The sequence below is a fragment of the Tachypleus tridentatus genome, chromosome 3 (assembly GCF_004210375.1).
Source record: "Tachypleus tridentatus isolate NWPU-2018 chromosome 3, ASM421037v1, whole genome shotgun sequence".
Classification (NCBI taxonomy): Eukaryota; Metazoa; Arthropoda; class Merostomata; order Xiphosura; family Limulidae; genus Tachypleus; species Tachypleus tridentatus.
Genome location: NC_134827.1, coordinates 98,568,673 through 98,592,050, shown reverse-complemented (window position 1 = coordinate 98,592,050; position 23,378 = coordinate 98,568,673). Strand labels below are relative to the sequence as shown.

The 23,378-nt window shown below is 38.2% G+C and overlaps 1 protein-coding gene across 6 annotated transcripts in view; it reads left to right on the top strand.

The window, feature by feature from the left end:
* The window catches only part of LOC143247571 (discoidin domain-containing receptor 2-like), a 384,888-nt gene that overhangs the window by 134,121 nt on the left and 227,389 nt on the right, over positions 1-23,378 (top strand). For 5 of the 6 annotated variants that reach the window (XM_076495857.1, XM_076495853.1, XM_076495861.1 and 2 more), the window contains exon 2: positions 7,359-7,423. The gene's annotated coding sequence lies outside the window, so the exon portion shown is untranslated. Of the gene's footprint in view, positions 1-7,358; positions 7,424-20,564; positions 20,581-23,378 lie in introns of those variants that run through there. The other variant, XM_076495858.1, reaches the window with a different exon arrangement.

Here is a 23,378-nt window from a genome sequence, read left to right as displayed (position 1 = left end):
GCCGTCCCTAATTTTGCAGTGTAAGACGAGAGGAAAGGCAGCTAGTATCACCACCCACCGCCAACTCTTGGGCTACTCTTTTACCAACGAATAGTGGGATTGACCGTCACATTATAACGCCCCCACGGCTGAAAGGGCGAGCATGTTTGGCGCGACGGGGATGCGAACCCGCGATCCTCAGATTACGAGTCGCACGCCTTAACACGCTTGGCCATGCCGGGCCAAAGACCAAAGAACTTGTATTTACTTTGCCATGATGTATGTGTGAAAATCATAGACGTTTGGTCTGTTCTCCCTATAACGTACGGGTAGACCAACTATATCTCGAATTGTGAAAGAAAATGTACATTCGTTTCAATAAAGGATGAAAATAAGCGATATTTCCCATACGTTGTGAGAATGTGTTAAAATATCGAGTCCACTAAACACGTTGGCGCGAGAATACTGCTGTTGCCTAAATTTATTATCGTAAATCAGATTGGACATAGATGATGTACTAGTGATGTGGCACACGGAATTGGTGCAACAGAATACACGTTCAGGGGGAAGCTTCAGTTAAAGGATCTTTATTAGTTGTTTGTTGATAACTGAGACGCGAAATAAAAGATTAATTTAAAAACAAATCCTTGATTCAAAAGTCATGGATATAGATAAAAAATAGCAGTAAATAAAGGGATAACATATGAAGTCAATGTCACTGGTAGTCAGTCAACTCAACTTCTTACAACTCATGACCTCCTACACTATTATTTATTCACAACCACTTACGCCCTTCTTTACTAATGACTTATTTTTTCTTATGAGAGTAACGACGGATAGCTGATAATGTAATCAACAGTTGCTACGTGTGTGTCCTTGTGGATTGCATTTTTTCCCTTCCATCTTCATTTTTTCATGGAAATAGTCTTGTAGTATCGTAGAGTAATTGAAACGAGTGAATTTTAGTTTGGAATCCGCAACGTTTATGTGTGTATAATGGATAGTGTTCCATTTGTTTTCGATTTATTTCTTCAAAAGGTTGTAGAGAAATGTGAGACGAAGAGTCCACTGTTGAAACGTGCTTTTCTATTTCATTATTTATTTACTTAAGATAAAGTGTCGTCCATTTTTTATGTTTCAACCATCTTAGTTTTCAACATAATATAAATATTGTGCCCTTTACGCGTATAATGTAATGGTACAAAGTATGCAGAGGTTTTCTATATATAACAAAAAATTGTCTATGTGTTGTATATAAACCAATACTGGAGAATGGTACATATATAACATGGCTCATAATGCGTGATTCTATTTCAGCTAACAGGCTTGAAATTTGCACAGCTGAAAGACAAACAAATCAAAATAGGCGACAAAAAATAAATTCTTAAAAACTATGTTATCGTTATTTTACTCTTAAATATTATATGACTTACTGTACGTGTGTAAATACAAACTCGTCTGTTCTTTGTTTGTTTCTAATCGTAGCATTTTACAGGAAAAGATTAGAATATATATAAATTAAAATTTAAATTAATTAAGCACTGCGCCTAGAGATTGCTTTTAAGTGACTTTAATTTATCACTACCTACCAGTTACTACTTCGTAGACATCCAAGGGATTAATTAGGAATCACCAAGATAGCATTCTTACAAAGGAAAGCCTATGTACAATCTCAAAGGATCTCATTTACATAGAAGTTGGAAGAGCTCAAACCTCAAAATTAATTTATTATTTGTTTCAAACTTCCCTGTGATCTCAGTTGGGGTTTTATTTAATGCATGCAACGTATTTTTGTTTAAACGTTAACTACGTCCACGCTATTATAACTGTAACAAGGTTCAACAAGTAACTGTAAAATAACTATAATAAGTTAGGGAGAAATAAGGCTTAACAAATCATTCGAATATATAGTTAAGATATACCCACGATAGTCTAATGTATGTAGTAAAGTCTCATTCGGTGAATTCTCACCCATTCAAGTGAAATGATGGCTCCCTCCACTGATATATAGAAATCAAGTGTATAAATTAATAACGGCAAGCTAGGGGTCTCTAACACTGGAGTTAGGCCTACCAAAAACTAAGTGCTGGATTATCATTAATTAGAATTGTTTCTTAGAATTTCTCGCAAAGCTACACGAGGGCTGTCTGCGCTAGCATCTCTAATTTAGCAATGTGAGACTAGACGGAGGGCAGCTTGTCATCACCACCAACTGCCAACTCTTGGGCTACTCTTTTACCAACAAATAGTGGTATTGACCGACACGTTATAACATCCCTATAACATCACTGGAAGGGCCAGCATGTCGAACTCGCGATCTTCAGATTGTGATTCGAGCGCTCTAAGCTCCTGGTCATGTTGGTTTTTCACTCTTTCTAAGGTTATCACCATGTGAAATAGATCGTGCTTGCGAATTTTTATACATCACCCACGTAAAAATCTGTAAGAAGATTATTTCTGGATGATGAGAATTGAACGAAGGTCTCAGGAAGAAAAGTAAAAGATGGGGAACTGATGAAAGAGTCATCTTCAGTCTTCTCCACTTACAATTACCACAAACGCATATATCAAAAATGTCATTTACTCATTCTAAAAGAAAGCCGAAAGGTGGATGGTTCTCTTTCTTACCATTAAGCCATTCCGTTTGAAAAAAAAAAAAAAAAAACTTGGTGTTTGAATGCTTTTGTCGACACTCCCTGGCGGTGCCTTCAAGATAATAATTTTAACACCTTCTTCAGACTGTAATTTAAATCAGTTAAATCCACCCTCACGTAATAGTTGTTGTGTAATACTAGGCGTTTCTGTCCTTCTAATTCCGTAATCACTTCAAAACTCTTCTTGGAAAGAAACGATTTACCCATTACTATAAATATTAGGCCTATAATGACATGATTCTGAATTGGCTCTGACGTTTCGCTGGTACTGAAGCGTTTAAGCTAATATGATGCAGTTTATTTAACAAAAAAGGACATCAAAATGTTTTTTAATCGTAAAACTTTTTAATTTTTTTCTGTTTTTCGATCTTGAAAAACGTTACATTTGTTTGATTGTTTTTTTGTTTGTATCGTTTCAAACTTTCGTGTGCACTGACTTGGCAAGGTATTTAAGTTCTACATACACAACACAAATAACCTTGTTTAGGTGTGATAAGAGCAGGCCAGGTGGTTAAGACACTCTACTCGTATTCCGAGGGTCGCGGGTTCGAACCCCGTCACGTCAGACGTGCTTGCTCTTTCAGCCGTGGAGGCAATATAATGTGACGGTCAATCCTACTATTCACTGATAAAAGAGTAGCCCACGATTTGGTGGTGGATGTTGATGACTAGCTGCCTTCGCTCTGGTCTTACACTGCTAAATTAGGGACGGCTAGCGCAGATAGCCCTCGTGTAGCTTTGCGCGAAATTCGAAAGAAACAAACTGATAAGAGCAAGCTTGTCACTGGTTTTGGTTTGGTTTGGATTTCGCGCAAAGCAACACTAGGGCTATCTGCGCTAGCAGTCCCTAATTTTGCAGTGTAAGACTAAAGGAAAGGCAGCTAGTCATCACTACCCACCGCCAACTCTTGGACTACCCTTTATCAGCGAATAGTAGGATTTACCATCACTTTATAACGCCCCCACGGCTGAAAGGGCGTGCATGTTTGATGTGACGGGGATTCGAACCCGCGACCCTCAGATTACGAGTTCAGTACTGGTCATCAATAGAAAGACTCGAAGGATCTTAATAAACACTTTAAAGAAAGAATATGCTCTGGTTATTAATAACACAAAACTGTGAACATAAATTATATTATGAGAGTTGAATTTTGAGTCTTTTTATTTTTTTTTTTGTCTTTATCACTTTTCATCCAATACGTTGCACCATTTTAATCAAGCAAACTTGTTTATAAATCCAACTTAAGTCCAGTGGAATCCAACAAATGTATACACGTTAGCAGTGTAGTTAAACCTAAAACATTTCGTATGAAATTACATCCTTTTGTGATGCTAAGAGATTTTAACACTTGGTTTGAGGTCATTCTTCTAAGGACGACCGTCATACAGTCAAATTTGCTATATATCTAGACACGGTTTACAATATACGAGTTTGTTAGGGATACAAGAAATTACATTTTATATCAGTAAGAAATTTCTGTGTATATTCTACTTTCGGCCCCACTGAGTATAACTCACAATAATCGGGTATTTCAGCTTTGGTAGTAATACATGGCATCCAAAAAAGTATGAAACCATACCGATAGTACAGCGGTAAGTCTACGGATTTACAACTCTAAAATTATGGGTTCGATCCTCGGTCGACTCAGCAGATAGCCCGATGTGGCTTTGCTGTATGAAAACACATACACATTTACAGCTATTCCCAGTTTCAGATACGTTACTAATTATGGCGCTGCCAGAGCTCGAGGAGGTCAAGCTAGTCGTGCTGTGAGAGCAGAGGATGTTGACCCCAGAAGAAGGTTACTGCCGAATTTGATTCCTTTTTTAATTTTTTTCTTGGAACTAACTAATCAAGGCACGTGTATACAAATTATAGGTCAGGGGACACAAACATCTGAAACAACGAATTCGTGACGGGTGTCTAACAGTTGACAATGACACGAATATGCTTCGCGGTATTCAAAGTGTATGGAAATACTGTCTCCAAACCTAGTTTCGAGTTTCAAGAACGGCACGTGGAACATATTCTGTAAAATTCGTATAAGTGCTTATGATTACAGACTTTTCGGACGCGCCGTATTTTCTTCCGTAGTTTTGTCAAAAGCGAAGAAACCAGAACATAAATTCACAAACACAGGAGATCTGGGAATAATTGAGTTACAGGAGAAACTGTCGAAATTGGTTTTCTTGACCTCAGAAGTACTCATTGCGGCGGTTCGTCCAATTGTCGGAGCCATTTTTTTTTCTCCAGACATTTTAGTAGACACTCGTAGACGGTTCGTAGACTGTTTCTTCCGGTTTCTGAAGATTTTTTTCACGTGCTTTCAGGAATCGGTACCGAACACGTGCGACTCTTAATCACAGGGAACGGTATGACATTGTATACGTCGTCAGTTTGTTTTGATGTCTTTGTGCACGTGGGTGGATCTACAAAATAACAGTGCAAAACACGTGACATTAGGCACAAAGAGAAATTATGGGGGTTGTCTCGTGGATAATAAATTAGTGTTGATTTTCTGGAAACAAATAATTACGTGTACTATAACCCACTCTTCTCATTCCCTCCCATAACATCGACCGGTACGAATTATTCTACTCCCGATTTCCCAAAATAACTGCGTGTACTAATATCGAACAGATGTCATGAAATGGTAAAGCAGTGCCTGCAGGCTCGCGGAACATCCTGCTAATTAATGTCAGTATCAGATAAACAAAACCAAACTGTGCATTTCTTTCTATCCTTTTTTTAAAGTTAATAGTGTATAGGAAGACTTTAGTTATTGATTGTGTATATTTATCTAATAAAAGACAAATCTTTACAGCTCAGAATTCAGTATTTCAGTATGAGTAATTCCACAGAGACTGAATCGTAAGGGTGTACTTACATTTGTGTGTGAGGGTATGAAATTTGAAATTCTGATGGCAAAGGATCTAGAAATTGGTGATTTTTTTTTGGTTTTGAATTTCGCGCAGAGCTACACGAGGGCTATCTGCGCTAGCTGTCCCTAATTTAGCAGTGTAAGACTAGAGGGAAGGTAGCTAGTCATCACCACCCACCGCCAACTCTTGAGCTACCCTTTTACCGACGAATAATGGAATTGACCGTCACATTATAACTCCCCACAGCTGAAAGGGCGAGCATGTTTGGTGCGATGGGGATTCGAACCCGCGACCCTCAGATTACGAGTGGAACGCCTTAACCCACCTGGTCAATTGGTGAAATAAAAACCTTTAAAAATATCGTTATACAGAACGGTACAACAGGAAGCTCACACTAGAATACTTTATTATAATAGGCCCGGCATGACCAAGTGTGTTAAGGCGTTCGACTCGTAATCCGAGGGTCTCGGGTTCGAATCCCGGTTGCACCAAACATGCTCGCCCTTTCAACCGTGGAGGCATTATAATGTGACGGTCAATCCCACTATTTGTTGGTAAAAGAGTAGCCCAAGAGTTGGCGGTGAGTGGTGATGACTAGTTGTTTTCCCTCTAGTCTTATAGTGCTAACTTAGAGACGGTTAGCGTAGGTAGCCCTCGAGTAGCTTTGCGCAAAAAAACAAAACAAACAAACAAACTTTATTATAATACAAAAAGAAGACCAGCATGTAAATTTTCAGACATAAATATGAAAAATGGCCTTTAGTCTAGTGCTCGTGTTGGTTTTTAATCTTGAAATACTAGCAATATTAAAAGTTTTAAAATTGTTCTCATATTCAAGATTTTCTTAAATTATGTCATAACTGCTACATAGATTGTGTAAAGAACGGGACAGTTAATCTGAAAAACATAATGGAACCCAACAGTTACCGACAGACAACAGCTTGTGAGTCCATGAATAACTTACAAATTGAGAACGGAAACAGGGCTCCAACTCTCGAACCCCCACTATTCTTAAACAAACCACAAAGAACAAAAACACTTACCACAGCATTGTCCGCTTGCTTATTATATCTCTGATTCACCCAATATTTAAAAAGTAATTGTGGGGTTAAGTAAGGGGGTTGGACGCTTAATAACAGGTTATTATACAATTATATTGGTTCCTGTATCGAAGAAAGCATGTGGTTGTGTACCGCTAGTACATGGGACTGATCTGGGTATCATCTCTTCATTATAGCCTACTGCGTTTGCTACTCCCTCTGGTGGCTGTGTATGTTACAGAGGTAAAGTTGTTCTCATTCTCTAAAAAATTGCAAAACGAGGCCTAAATTAAAGGATTATCTAATGGCAGATAACGAGCTTTGAGACTATTATTAGAGATGGCTACGCCGACAATTTTAGTGAGCTGTAATTTAAATGGTGAATTACTCAAACTTGAACCCTTAAAATACACCCTGTACACAAGTAAGTTGGATACTTTCATTACGTGTAGAATAAAAGTACTGTAGTTCATAATCGGTCACGCAATACCCACTCATATTATATCAATCGCTCGGGCCTTTTACATATGGGACCACTTGATAACCATGACGTTGTTTAGGCCTAGTGTTTAAATTATGATTGTTTTCTCTGTTGTTGTTTTTTTTAACCTCCGAAGCATATATATATCAGAAAGGTTTTTTTACGTATTTCCGTTTACACTCATTTATAGGAATATTTCATGAACTTCGCTACATGTAATGCAGGCTCACTGGCTCGTACGTTGTTGTAATTGTATGTTGTTGTTTTTTTTTAAATAATTAAAGTTGATATACGAGGAATAATGTTTTTTTTTCCTTTCAGATAACACAGCTTGGAGACGTATAGCGAAGCTTTCAACTCGGTGTTTTACTGGAATACCTTGAAAAGTAAGTTATCCTAATAATTTACACATCGTCTTAAATGTCGTTACAAAGTAACTTGACGATCCTGCGTACTCAACGTTTCGTTTGACGATTCCTGGGATCCCAGAGTATTGTTTTTGGCTACGTTTGTGTTACTGAAGTTACAAGACAAGATACGTTTGTGTTACTGAGGTTACAAGACAAGACACGTTTGTGTTACTGAGGTTACAAGACAAGACCACGTTTGTGTTACTGAGATTACGAGACAAAAAGTCAAATAAATTTTGGAAGGGTTCAAGTTAAAAACAAATCCTCAGCTATCATATAATAACAAATATTAAAGATAATTAAACCTAGAGAAGGGGAAATGCGAATCCGAGCATTCTGTAGTAGGTCTTTAAAAATGTTTGGATGGATATTTTGTTTAGAACGAAGCTAAAAAGAAGAAATGCGTCGAGATTATTAAATGTTTTTTTCCCAGTTCCATGTTGTCCTGAGCTCTTGTGTTAAATGAAAGAGATATTCTCGAACCGGAAGTGCCTTATAGAGATTATAGATAGTTTAATAATCATACACTGCAAAAAAGACAAACAACAACTTCAGGTGAGTTGTTATGTATAAATGTTTGTGCGTTTGTTTTGAATTTCACGCTAAGCTACCAGGGTTACCTGCAACGGCCGTCTCTAATTTAGCAGTGTAAGAGCAGAGGGAAGGCAACTGGTAATCGCCATCCACAGCCTACTCTTGGGTTACTCTTTTTTACCAACGATTGACCATTACTTTACATGTGGTCGAACGGGTATTCGAACTCGCGACCCTCTTATTTTGAGTCGAGCGCCCTAACCATTTGGTCATACCGAACGTGAAGAAAAATATTACTCCAAAATTCAGTTTCATGCATTTCCACAGCTTGAGTCTGAAAGTCAGTAATAAAATAGATGCATAAAAAATGACGAAGTGAAAATTATGTTTATAATAGCAAACACTAAAACAGCCCCAAAAAAAACAGAAATGTTATTTTTTAATTCTTTAAAACCTTTGACCTTATTTATGTTTTAAGTCGTATTTTGTTTTCATTTTTGTTCCAAAAGGCTTGTTTGTTTGTTTTATGAATTTCGTGCAAAGATACACGAGGGCTATCTGCACTAGCCGTCCCTAATTTAGCAGTGTAAGACTAGAGGGAAGGCAGCTAGTCTTTATGACCCACCGCCAACTCTTGGGCTACTGTTTTACCAAAGAATAGTGGGATTGGCCGAGACATTGTAACACCCCCGTGGCTGAAAGGGCGATCATGTTTGTTGTGACGGGGGATTCGAACCCGCGACCCTCAACTTACGACTCGAGTGCCTTAACCACCTGGCCATGTCGGGTCTTCCAAAAGGCACAGGAAGTTTTATTGTTATTATTATTGAACTGTTTCTGTTATCCGTGTTCGTTACCAGTGGTGGGCAGAGCACAGATAGCCCATTGTATAGCTTTGTGTTTAACTTCAAGAATTAAACCAATTTATTTGCGTAATGGAGTACTTCTTTAAAAATGTATTGACTGTTCAAAGACTTAGCATGTAAGAAGATAGTATTGAGTTTAAACATATGTCTATAATTCACTATAATTTTCCTCTGGTATGTGTAATTTCTCTTTTGAAATTGCTTATTATTTTATATTATATCAACATTTGAAATATTTATATATTTGACGGCCTAGCGTGACCTGTGAGTAACGCTCCGTTTTCTGGGCCGTGGGTGCGCCATAAGAGTGACTGTCAAATTCCAAGGGTAATCCAAGAGTTCGCAGTGGGTGCCTTTCTCTATTGACTGTCTATTCCATCAGTTCAAAAGGACGGATCTGCGCAAAGTGCGCAGATAGATAAGTAGCTCTTTGTACGGCTTTGACCAGATATTCTTAGATTACGAAGTTGTCTGACACTATTTGTTCTTCACGCAGCCAATTGTTGGGTTTATAATTTTAAAATAAATAACTTTGTAATTAACGTTTTAGAGCTTTACGTTTTAATGGAACACTTGGTTGTACTTTTGTTCAAGGAGAAGTGTCTGGGACCAAATTTTAACGGGCAATTAACCCTAAAATAAACCGTTTAACGTACAGGATGTGAACTTGTGTTTGAATCAACAATTGCCAGAACGAAGCCTTAAGTTGTTTTTTTTTTTTTGCTTTTTGAATTTCGCACAAAGCTACTCGAGGGCTATCTGCGCTAGCTGTCCCTAATTTAGCAGTGTAAGACTAGAGGGAAGGCAGCTAGTCATCACCACCCACCACTAACTCTTGGGCTACTATTTTACCAAAGAATAGTAGGATTGACTCTGACATTATAACGCCCCCACGGCTGAAAGGGCGAGCATGTTTGGAACGAGTCGCACGTCTTAACCCACCTGGCCATGCCAGGTCTGAAGTCTGAAGTGCGAATATTTTAAACTACGCAGCATTTAAAAGAGCAAATGTATCGCGTCAGTGCTAGAGGCGAAAATGGACATGTTGCTTTCCTGGTAGAGCAAACCTGTGGGTTGGATCGGATATTACTCGTGTGTCAGGCTAACGAGAGTGTTTGCTAGTTGTTTGTATAAGAATCAGGGAGTGATAGACACGAGGACCAAGCCCTTCTTGAGGTGATGTAAAAGCAATCGCACCTTACATGTCAAACGCATTTCAAACCTCTGGTAACATAGCATGGTTTGCTCTAGGCTAAGCTGAGTGTTATTATGACCTTTTGCCCATGAACACAATCAATTAAGCACAGGGATGGAAAATAAGTAGATTGGTTTTGGTTTTGGCTGTTTTTAAAAGTGACGTTTGGGATTATGCTTTTTTTTTTTTGTGCTTGCTTATTACAATTGCTTTGCTTTTTATTATTATTATTGCACGTGCCAAGCTGTAAAAATAATAATTCGACAAGATGTTCATCGAAATTTTGTGTTTCTGAAACATTAGTGCATAAATGTGAGAATAATTTTATCCAAACATTCAAAGTTGGGGAAAAAAATGTTTGTTTTTTGGCCGCGATAGGGAACACCATTCACCGGTGTAACTTACGCGCAAGTACATACGTACATGTATATATTAGAATGTGTGCGCCCTCTGAAAGCCGTTTTGAAACAGGAGAACATTTTCTTTTGTGTGTATTATATTTTTGAACAGGACATACTGTTCAAGAGTGTGCGTATTCTGTGTCCAGATACAATGGTGTATTGTAACTCCTTGCGATAGTACAAAACATATCATAGTCAGGTACATGTTTTATGGAAATTGAATTTCTTTACAAAAATGAAACATTTGCGGAATGAAAAACTATATAAATATTGCAGCCAGTAGAGGCCTTGTTGTTGTTGTGCCAAGTTGCGGATCGGAATGTTCAAGGTCCGAGACCGCGATATGATGCTGAACGTGCGCCGCGCCTTTAGCTGCATATAAAGCAGATGCTGCCCTTTATTTATATATTTTTTATAGCAACTCTGAACTTGTAAAGGCTACGTACGCTTGTGTCCTGGGGTCTCAGCACGTAATCAGTGTATCGAATGTCCTCGTGAGCATGGCTAATATTGTGTAAGTCACTCTTCATACAATAAGAATCCAGTTCATTAAAATTTACTGTAAGCAAAGCGAATATTGTAATACTTTATATACATATAAAGAACTATAGAATGAACCGTGATGTATATTTGAAACAAGATTTAGGCTCTAAGCTGTTTAACTGATACATTGGTACTATTTTGTGTGAACATGACCCTACGCTTTCTCTTTGTCTTCTCCGCTCGGCGTGGCCAAGTGGTTAGGTCGTTCGACTCGCAATTAGAGGGTCGCAGGTTCGCATTCTTATCACACCAAACACGCTCGTCTTTTCAGCCGTGGGGGTGTTATAATGTAAAGGTCAATCCCACTATTCGTTAGTAAAAGAAAAGCGCAAGAGGTGGCGGTGGGTAGTGATGACTAGCTCCCTTCTATCTAGTCTCACACTGCTAAATCAGGAACAGCTAACGCAGATAGCCTTCGTGTAGCTATGCGCAAAATGCAAAAACAAAATTCGATTCGTTCTCCACGCCACCAATCTGCAGGAGTCCATACTAAATAATATCAACAAATCAAGATACGTATTTCATAAAATTGTGCAGGTTTTAAGGGAGATGAAAACTGTAACTCAAAACTGTAACATTAACTATCAGCGATAACTTTATGGGCATACATGTTGTTGCTTAATGGATTTGAAGACTTATCTAGCATTACGTGGAATGATTTTCCCGTGTTGAAAGCTATCACGTTGTCAGTTTCTTTCTGTGCGTATTAATACCCCGCATACTAAAGAAACATAAAGTGGAAAATAGTGTTATAATAGTCCACAGATCTTCCATAAAAGGGTTGTCATATCTAATACTCTTCATGAAAATGAATTCCGAGACGTAATTCTTCTCTCCTACTCGTGTGGCATAAAAGTCGATAAAAAAGAAGTCGTGTATCATTCCGCGTGGTTTACTCCGCACAAGCCACCTTAATATGCAGATGCACTCGGATAAATTACTGATTTCCGCTAAAGAAAAATGTTCCCATTTTCCTTATTTTTCCACCGACATAGGTTTGGATTGAGGGGCCGTGCAACAGTGAGTTGGGCGTGAACCGGTAAGCGAGTCTCGGTCCCGAGAGAGACAACTCTGACAAAAGTGTGGCTGAGGGTTGTTGGAAAGTTCACCAAGCGGAACACAGATCTGTTAAGAGTCTGGGGTCTGCTTTTGTGCTCTGGTATAAGAGCACGTAGGCTTAAGCAGTAATAATCTGTGAAATAAATTACTTTGGAGGAATAGAAGCATTTGGAGAATGCGAGTTCCTTGATGTGTTTTCTTTCCTTTTTTCTTACTTCCCACATTTATGGAAAATTTGGTGGAATCATTATAACCAATACTTTGAAAGGGAGGAAAAAGGCCAAAACCGATTAAAGTTTTGGTAAGCTCATTGCAAAATTACAAGGAGAAAAAAAATCAATCTAGTGGACCTTATTACGTAGTTACGTGTTGCTGATGGGAGTCTGTTCAAAATAAAGAACTCTGATTTTCGGATTCAATTCACTTTATAGAATGTTCTTAAGGCCAGACTTCAGCCTTATTCTTCTGCCCTTAAGGTTACTTTTAAAGAAAAGAAAATCATTGTAGTTGAAAGATATATTTTTTATTAAAAAGTATTTTTATCTTTTTTCAAGGAATCTTTTTAATGGCTTTATGTATTCATGTAGTTGAAATTCGAATGTAATACCTGCGCCATCTACTGACAGTTTTTAGTATTATGGCCAAAAATACAGATATCAGCTAGGCACACAACTGATGGATCAATATACATTCATATCGATGTAATTTTTGTTTTTTAGCCACTTGTGTTCTAGCGTTATATACTCCTATTTTTCCGTTTTATAAAATTAGGTATTTGTTTTGTTAAGTTTTATTTTTTATTTATATTCGTTGGGTACTTAGTGTACACACACATTGCCATATGATTGCAGTGTAATATAATTTACATTTTTTTTTATTGATAGCTATATAATTATTTTTGGCCTGGCATGGCCACGTGGTTAAGACACTTGACTCGTAATCTGAGGGTCGCGGGTTTGAATCCCCGTCACACCAAACATGCTCACCCTTTCAGCCGTGGGGGCGTTACAATTTTACGGTCAATCCTACTATTCGTTGGTTGGTAAAACAGGAGCCCAAGAGTTGGCGGTAGGTGGTGATGACTAGCTGCCTTCTATCTAGACTTACACTGTTAAATTAGGGACGACTAGTGCAGATAGCCCTCGTGTAGCTTTGCGCGAAATTCAAAACAAACCAATATAATTATTTAACCGTCAATCATAAATATGTTCATGTAAGGGAATCTATGGTGTTTAATTTTCTTTGTGAATTAATTAAATTAATACACGTTTGATCAACTTTGGTGTAGCTGGTATTTGCATATAACAGTATGTTCGTTCGTATGTAAATAAAAATATTCTTAGACATGATATTCAGATGCACAAACAAGGCACTGATGAACATTCTGTGAAAATGCACACACATAAACACGAGCTCTAAAAACCAATAACTTTTTTTTTGTTTATGAACTTCGCGCAAAGCTACTCGAGTGTTATCTGCGCTAGCCGTTCTTAATTTAGCAGTGTAAGACTAGAGGGAAGGCAGCTAGTCATCACCACCTACCGCCAACACTTGGGTTACTCTTTCACCAACGAATAGTGGAATTAACGCTCACATTATAACGCCCCCACGGCTGGGAGGGTGAGCATGTTTCGACCGGGATTCGAACCCGCGACCCTCGGATTACGAGTCGAACGCCTTAACACGCTTGCTTATGCCGGGCCAAAAGCCAATAATGAGTAAGTTAGAAGAAAATCTCCGTCATAATTGGTACTAAAATATCATCTCTCCAGAATAATTTTTGTTTATTTCTAAAGACACGTGTAAATGTGGCTTTTTCCATTAACAACGTACACATCCTTTACTATTAATATTATTAGCCGATTTCCCGTGGCGCCAGTGCGTTAGATCCGCGTGTGACGTATTCATGACGCTCTATCTGCACAATGACAACAGAGAAAAATAAAGTTAAGCGAAACGGGAAAATCGCGACCCCTATTGCAAATCTATCTATCTCACGTGATAAAATTTTCACGAAGTTGGGGGTTGAACATCGCAAGAGTTTCATTATAGAGTGATGATGATTAACACGGCAATAAAAGTTATACACCCAGAAAAATCTAACGGGATTTCATTGTTCACTTGACATTTTAAAAGAGGATTATGTGAAGCTTTGCCAGTGCTACCTTTGTGTTGTTGTAGAGTAAAGAGTCACATGAGGGTAAAGCGTAACCACAATAACAGGAGGAGCGAGCGATAAGATCGAGCTGGCAATCAGTTACAGACATGTAAAGGTTGATCGTTTCACTGTTGGAAATTACAGGTGTTGGATATGAATTTTGAGGTATAAAGAGAAAAAAGTTAAATTTTACACTACGAAGAAAAAAGTAGGACGCTGTGCGCAACAAACACAGTTGAACTTGAAATAATACCGTTTATTTGACTAACCGTTTCGTATTGGTGAACCGAATAATAGGGTCCGGCATGACCAGGTCGTCGTAAACTGAGGGTTGCGGGTTCGAATATTTGTCATTCCAAACATGGTTTTCCTTTCAGCCGTGGGGGCGTTATAATGTATCTGTCAATTCCACTATTTGTTGGTAAAGGAGTAGTCCAAGAGTTAGAGGTTGGTAGTGATGACTAGCTGTCTTCCCTCTCGTCTTACACTGCTAAATTAGGGACGGCTGGTGCAGGTAGTCGTCGTATAGCATTGCGTGAAATTTGAAAAACTAACAAACAAACCCACCAATAGATGCACTTGATTTAGCTACACGAAAACCAGTATTCTGACGACTATAACAAGACTGAATCAATTACAATGATTCAAATACACATATCTGTAAACAGAAAACAGAGAATCTACGCTTCTCTTACTTCAACAAAACAAACACAATATTGGAAAATGGCCACTCAATGGCCATGAGAAGGTTGGGCTTAAAGCTTGTGAAGGTGCCCTTCAATTCAACAGTAACACAAGAACAAGGAATTGACGCAAGGTAATGTTCTGTGGAGAAATGTTGCAATTTCAGGGTGCTGCTTTATCATAACGAGAAACCCACTTGAAGTAAAAACGTATTCTAAAGACAGCTGGTATGGTATTAAAACTTTAATTAAAATAAAGTACAGAACAACGTTTCGACCTTCTTAGGTCATCTTCTTAGAAAATGCATCTTGGTTCCTAACGTGCGAATAGAACGTTGAAAACAAGCACGTTGGTGTAGGTACAGAAACTTAATCACGTTGCTGAGGCTCGAGGTAAAAAGAAAAAAAATCTATTATCGTTATGGGATAAGGAAGGAAGTGCAATCGCTTTTCTGTGGCTGCTTTAACATTGGAATTCTCAACTTCATTGCTTTAGGCTTACTTATTTGTAATAACGATTTGGCGACTTTATTCATGTAGATGTATGTGTCATCTTCTGTTCATGTAGGTACATGTTTCGTTTTCTGATCACGTAGGTATGTGACGTCATTTGCTCATGTAAGTGTATATCGTTTTTGATGACGAGAAACCCTCTTAAAATAAAAATGTATCTCAGAACGGCTAGTACGGATATTAACACTTTTATTGATAAGCAGAGAACAACGTTTCGACCTTCCTGGGTCATCTACAGGTTAACAAAGAGAGCCGTTCTAAGATACAGGCGTATGTCGTGTTCTGATCTCTTTGGTGTGTGACGCCACTTGTTTATGTAGGTGTATGTCGTGTTCTGATCGCTTTGGTGTGTGGCGACACTTGTTTAAGTAGGTGTATGTCGTGTTCTGATTGCTTTGGTGTGCAGCGTCACCTGCTCATGTAGGTGTACTTTGTGTTCTCATCACTTTGGTGCGTGACGTCACTTCCTCATATAGGTGTATGTCGTGTTCTGATCACTTTGGTGTGTGACGTCACTTGCTCATCAAAATGTATGTGTGGGCGTATTTATCGTTTTCTGTCCTTCTAGATGTATTTGTCTTTCTTTGCTCATTTTGGTGTATGTGCCATATTGTGATCACGTAGGTGTGTGACGTCACTTATTAATTTGTTGTTTGTGTGTTGTTTTTTTCTTCGTGAAAAATTATTGTTTCAGTGTAAAACATTCATTCGTGAAAAAAATAACGGTCACTCAATACACGTTTTGTTTCTCATTCCCACCAGGTGGCCTGAAATGGCCTAGCACTTAAGAGTATTTTTACTCACTATCTACGGGTCGTACGTCGGTCGAAGCCCAAGATGAAACATGCCTTCCCTTTCAATTGTAGGGGAGTTAAAATGTGACGTTAACCAAACTATCGTTGGTAAAGAAGTGACCTAAGAGTTAACGCTGAGTGTTGCTAACCGATATATTCTCTTTAGTGGGTAGTTTAAATTTATGGACAGTAGGAGATAACTTCAGTAACTTTCCCATGAACAAAACACAGTCGTTAGGCTTAACTATATATCTGTATGTCCATTTTAACTATTTTTTGTCGCTCTGAAACCTTGCAATTGTACTTAACGTCTATAGTGTGTAGAAAATATATTAATACGAGAAATAAACGATATCATAACACCAAGTTTCGGTTTGTGTTGTAGTGAACGCTCCTGCAGCCGTAAAGCGAAACGTTGAGTATCTAATTAAGTAAACACAACAGTTTGGTGTCATAAGCCTCTTCATTTATAGTGTTAATCTGACAACTGTATTATCGTTCAGCGTAAAGCTACACAATGAACTATTTGTGCTGTACCAGTGAAAGGAAACTGAAACCCGATTTTTAGAGTTATAATAAGTCTAGAGCCTTATCACTGTGCCGCTAGGGGGGAATTTGTTTGTTTGTTTTTTGTGAATTTCGCACAAAGCTACTCGAGGGCTATCTGTGCTAGCCTTCCCTAATTTAGGAGTGTAAAACTAGAGGGAAGGCATCTAGTCATCACCATCCACCGCCAACTCTTGGGCTACTCTTTTACCAACGAAGAGTGGGATTGACAGTCACATTATAACGCCCCGACGGCTGAAAGGGCGAGCACGTTTGGTGCGACCGGGATTCGAACCCGTGACAATCAGATTTCGAGTCGAATGTCTTAACACGCTTGGAACGTGGAGTGAACAAATAACACTCACTGTCTGTGTAGATATAAGCTACCTTACTACATTAATTACTCCATAAGTAAATAATAAACCAAACAGTAATTAAACTACGGTGAAACAAGGGAATCAAACTGGACTAGAGGGAAGGCGGCTAGTCATCACCACTCACCGCCAACTCTTGGGCTGCTCTTTTATCAACGAATAGTGGGATTGACCGTAACATTATAACGCCCCCACGGCTGAAAGGGCGAGCATGTTTGGCGCGACGGGGATGCGAACTCGCGACCCTCAGACTACGAGTCGCACGCCTTAACACGCTTGGCCATGCCAGGCCCAGGGGGGATGAAAAGTAACATAATCGATAGCATTATTTGTGTGTTTATTTTCCTTATTGCAGTTTCTGAAAACAACAACTTTAAAATAAAACGGTAAGTTGTTTCCCGTGGTGAATGGGTCGTAAGAGGCTTAGATATGCTAAGAACGAACTTTATTCCATAACTTCTCTAGAATTAAGATTTTAGGCGACTATCTGGCGAGGAGCCAGGGACACCAACACTGTCAACTTTTCTGTTTACTGTATACTTTTGAATAAGTTAGAAAAAAAAACACCAACAAAAACTATAGAATCGAATTAAGCAAATTCATTCTTTTGTTGTTGCTTATATTTGCCTTCGTCGTTGGATGAATTGTATGTGAGATAAACACATCATTACATAATTTGTTTTTTTCCTTGCCCTCTGGTCCCCCGCTGGGACAGCGGTAAATCAACGGATCTGCAACGCTAAAATCAGGGGCTCGATTCCTCTCGGTGGGCACAACAGATAGTCCGAGGTAGCTTTGCTGTAAGAAAAACACATACCCTTTCTATCTCTATGTAATGTGAACGACCACAGGGTCTAAATGCGTCGAAGGGTACTATTAACGGTCTTAAGACATACTTCTACTGACGCGTTTATTATTAATGATACACTCCAAATCGGAGGATCATACTTTTATTAGCGCGGAGGTTTTTATTAAAGTTACACTCCAAGTCTGGGGTTATACTCCAATTAGCGCAGAAGTTATTATTAACAATGCATTCAAAGTCTGGGAGTCTTACTTTTATTAGCAAGGAGGCTATTATTAATGGTACGCTCCAAGTCTGAGAGTCGCACCTCAATAAGCACGAAAGCTATTATTACCGCTACATTCTATGTTTGGGGGTTGTATATTTATTACTTAACCCATGTCGTGTACAAGGCTTACGCCTTGTAATTATAGCTAATGTAAGCCAGTGTACGAATTACCAGCGTCAGATTATAGGAATTTTAAAATGATATGGTAATTTAATAAGAAAAAACAAGCTTATTTATGGTCGGATATGTAAGATATAATACTAAAATTCAAACATTTAGTTTCACTGAATATTTGATTGTTTGTTTGTTTGTTTAAAGTAAAAAGCGGTCCGGCATGACCAAGTGTGTTGTTAAGCGCTCGAGTCGTAATCTGAGGGTCGTGGGTTCGAATCCCTGTCGTACCAAAAATGCTCGCTCTTTCAGTCGCGGGACGTTATAATGTGACGGCCAATTCCACTATTCGTTGGTAAAAAAGTATCCCAAAAGTTGGCGGTGGGTGGTAATGACTAGTTGTCTCCCTCTAATCTTACACTGCTAAATTATACAACGATCATTCTATGTTGTATCCACTACGGTTATCGAAACCCGCTTTCTAGCCTTATACGTCCGCATAATTACTACCGTGCTGCTAGGGGACGTATTTATTGGATTATAAAATTCTGAATGCAGAGTTCCATAAATAAATATTTAAGATTGATTCAGATAGTTCATTTTGTGAGTGCTTCCATATTATTCAAGTTTTATATCTCCAAACATTTTCACTTATCGATCTCAGCTTACATCCGGAAGGTGAGGATCACTTTTCCGATGAAGATTTTTTTTTTTCCCGTCCAACCAGCAAGCTGGCTTCATCATTTTATATGTCAGGAGTCGAGACATTTCTCGTTGCTCTGTCATCTAAAAGTAAGAAAGGACTGTCACCCTTATCCACTTCTAGAGCTTGCATTTTCAATTTTCTCTTTTGCTCTTTAACTGGCACCTTATCTGTCTTGCTTGGACTCGGTTTTTGGGTATCTTTCATTTCCGACCTTGATTAAGAAGAGGGCTGAATTTCCGGGTTCGGTTGTCATATCGCTCCATTCTGAATGTCTTTGTTTCCTTCCATTAGTGTGTATATATATATATATATATATATATATATATATATATAGCAGAAAGGGTCCATTACCGTCAATGCAGGGCATTAAAGTGCAGGATACTAACCGTGCAACATCGTGACGGTTGTCACGTTTCTTTCATTTTTTAAACAAATTCGTGCACTATTGCTTTGTAAATATCAACCACCCCACATTTGTAGCTTTGTGTATATCTGAAGGCTGTGATTTTTAGACTCCTGCGTTGTAATAGTTATATAAAAACGTAGACGAGAAGAGGAACATGGTATTATAAGTTATCAATTTGATAGTACAAAATCAAACCAATCTCTACTTATACTTAGGCTGATGACGTACATACACAGTTTCTTCAATTGGGAAACTTTACATGCCCATTTACCCCTACGCAATTAAATACATGAATCTATATGATTGAAGATATTCTGTATTGGAAAGAGGAAATGGAAACCTCGTCTATAATTTATTATTATACTTCCAACGTTTACGGATTTTCACCTATTTCATTAAGAGTATGGTGACTGGATTGACAAGATGTATGGGAGGACACATCCACAGCCACCAGTGGCACAGTAGTTTCTCTGCGGATGGATTTTCACCTATTACATTAATAACATGGTGATTCGATTAACAAGATGTGTGGGATGACACATACACACCTACCAGTGGCACAGTAGTTTGTCTGTGGACGTATATTACTAGAAATCGAGTTTTGATACCCGTGGTGGTCAGAGCACAGATAGCCTTTTGTGTAGCTTTGTGCTCAATAACAAACATCAACAAACAAACAGCGACACATCCATATTTGTTATGTTTTTAATGTATGCTAATTTAACATATCAGTGGCTAAGGTTATACACAGGTTTGTACAGTGAGAACGGTAGATGCTCTTTTTATTTGGATTGGTGTTGTCACAAGTTTAGAAATTTTAGGAAATTTGTATATTATTATTTGTTGTTTTTGTCACAGTGATTAAGTGATATGGCTTCTTCCTAGTCCAAGAATGTCATTTTTTGTAATTATACTGGAAATATTTTATTTTATATATCATACTATAATGGAACTCTCGCTTATATGATACTGGAAAAACTTTGTTATTACACCATGTGCAACCCCAACTTATCGAAATTTTTATCTTGTGTGCTTGTAGATTTGTAATAGGGGCCAGGATTTTTCCGTTTTCCGTCACGGAGAACTTTATTTTTCTCCATTCTCAGGGTGCAGATATGACGCCATGAATACGTCACACGCGGATCTGATCCACTGGCGCCACGAGTAATCGGTTAGTATATGTAATGAAATAAATAGCTTCAATACTGTTAATTACTTTACTTATTAATGGGTTATTAAAATCAAAATTGTAAAACAACAATGAACTTAATATAGAATAAACATTAAAAAGTTTGCTTGCAAAACCAATTGTAAAGTCCATTCGTCACCATAAAGTCATAATAGACTTTGTCTGTGGTAATAGCTCCCAAATGCGTTTAGATTTTATCTGGAAGCTATTACCACAGATAATATCTACCATGATTTTATGGTGAGGAATGGAATTTACAATGGATTTTGCAAAAATGACTTAAGATATAGCATATCCAGTCTAAAACACATACATAGCGTGACCAGAAATCTTTAATTCTCTTTTATTAACCCTAACTTTCTCCCGTAATCCACATACATCTATAATCCATAACAGAGAAGACGAGAAAATTCTGATTCCAAATGAAATCCAATAGATTTCGTCCGTCATCTGTGTAATCCACTGGTGATCTATTCGTGAACATATACAGTGTAGCTTTGTTGTTTCTTTCTCTATGAAAGTGAGTTACATGATTCACGTTTATACAGATTAGGTTTTCAGTCTTCCGTTCTCGTGGACAAATAACATATGAGATGCACCACAGCTGAGAGGGCGAGCATGTTTTGTTGGCGTGACCCGCTTGACATTCAGCTTATAAGTCGAGCGTCGTAACCACCTGACCACGCCGGGCCTAAACTAAATTTACGAAAGTTTTTTGTTGGTACGTTTTTATCAATAAGTATCACAACTTTTGCAGAGAAACTACATTACCGGAGAAGAATTCAGAGAACTTCCGCTCGTGGGTCTTCGTGTTAGTAATGAAGGTGTCATACAGTTTTCTACCTTGTTTCTTTTGATAGTTGTATATTATTTTGCAAGGTGAGTTGTAACAAACATCGAAATATTTAAACTTGAAAAACTGTTTCTATGTTTGTTTGTTTTGAATTTCGCACAAAGCTTCTCGAGGGCTATCTTCGCTAGCTGTTCATAATTTAACAGTGTAAGACTAAAGGGAAAGCAGCTAATAATCACTACCCACCGCCAACTCTTGGGCTACTCTTTTACTAACGGAAAGTGTGCCTTATCGTTACATTATAAGGCCCCCACGGCTGAAAGGACGAGCATGTTATGTGTGTGACGGGGATTCGAACTCGATGCCCTCAGATTACGAATTGAGCGCTCTAACCACCTGGTCATTTTTAATACTAGTCAAGTATAAAATATAATAATCTTAAATATAACACGTGGAACATATTCTGGCATATTTCATGACTGGCGTAACAGTAACGAAGATGCTCTTGCACTTATAATAATAATAATTTTCTGATAATAAGTAGCTTAACGACGACATTTTGTAGTCCAGAGGATTTCCAAACTTCTCCGGAATATAACTTTAAAAAAATCCTTATTTTTGTTTGTTTACAAATAGTAATTTTAGGGTTAAATCTATCGAATGAGTTTTGGTACTGTATGAAACACTTCCTGAATTAATTTGTTTCAATTAAACTTTGGTTCACTAACTTCATGTATAGGCCTAGCATAGCCTGGTGGCTATGGCGCTCAACTCGCAATCTGATGGTCGCGGGTACAAATCCCCTTCACCAAACGTGCTCGTCTTTTCAGCTATGAAGACGTTATAAATAACAGTCAATCCCCTATTCGTTGGTGACAGAGTAGCCTGAAATATGTGGATGAGTGCTACTGACTAGCTGTCTTCCCTCTAGTCTTATCCTGCTAAATTAGGGACGGCTGGCGCAGATAGCTCTCTTGTAGCGTTGCGAAATTCAAAACAAGAGGAGCCCGGCATGGCCAGTTGGGTTAAGGCGTTTGACTCATCATTTGAGGGTCGCAGGTTTGAATTCCCATCGCACCAAACATGCTCGCCCTTTCAGCTGTGAGGGCATTATAATGTGACGGTCAATCCCACTATTCGTTGCTAAAAAAGTAGCCCAAGAGTTGGCGGTGGGTGATGATGACTAGCTGCCTTCCCTCTAGTCTTACAATGCTAAATTAGAGACTGCTAGCGCAGATAGCCTTCGTGTAGCTTTGCGCGAAATAAAAACAAACAAACAAAACAATAGAACTAAACATCATATATATATATATATATATCTGTATTGAATTTATCGAACTGTTTAGTTTTAGAAAAACTGTAGTTAACAGGTTGAAATAACACGTTACACTCTCTAACAACTGTAGTTAACGGCTTGGAATAATACATTACATTTTATTATTCTGTAAACCATACGACTCAGAATTATAAAGACAGTTTAGAAAGAAGCTGATGGTAACACATTATTTCATTAACTGATCCATTTCGTTCGAGTTTACCAATTTATTTTGTCTTCTTAACAAGTGAAACCAGCCAACCCTTTTTAAAGAATAACTGAATCGATGAGAAATTCAGAATGTGGTCGTGAACACTTACCGGCAATTAAAGTAAATGAAGTTATGAGACAGTTTTTTTTCTTAAAAGAGATCGAATTTTTGACCTTTAATGTTTTGTTTTTCTGTTCGTTTCTTTGAATCGGAGAAAGATCCGCCTTTCCCGTTAGTTTCTTGTTTACATTGGTCCACATGAAGTATAAAAATTTCCCTCCAACTTCAGTAAACATGTGCAAAAGTCGAATCAGTCCACCACTCCTTCCAACAAACACGAAGGAGAAGCTGAACACCAAGGGGGTATAGTGGGGTGACAAGGTTTTTCGTGGATGTGTTTTTTATTGTTTTATTTTGCGAAAAGCTACACGAGAGCTATTTAAGTTAGTCGTGTAAGACTA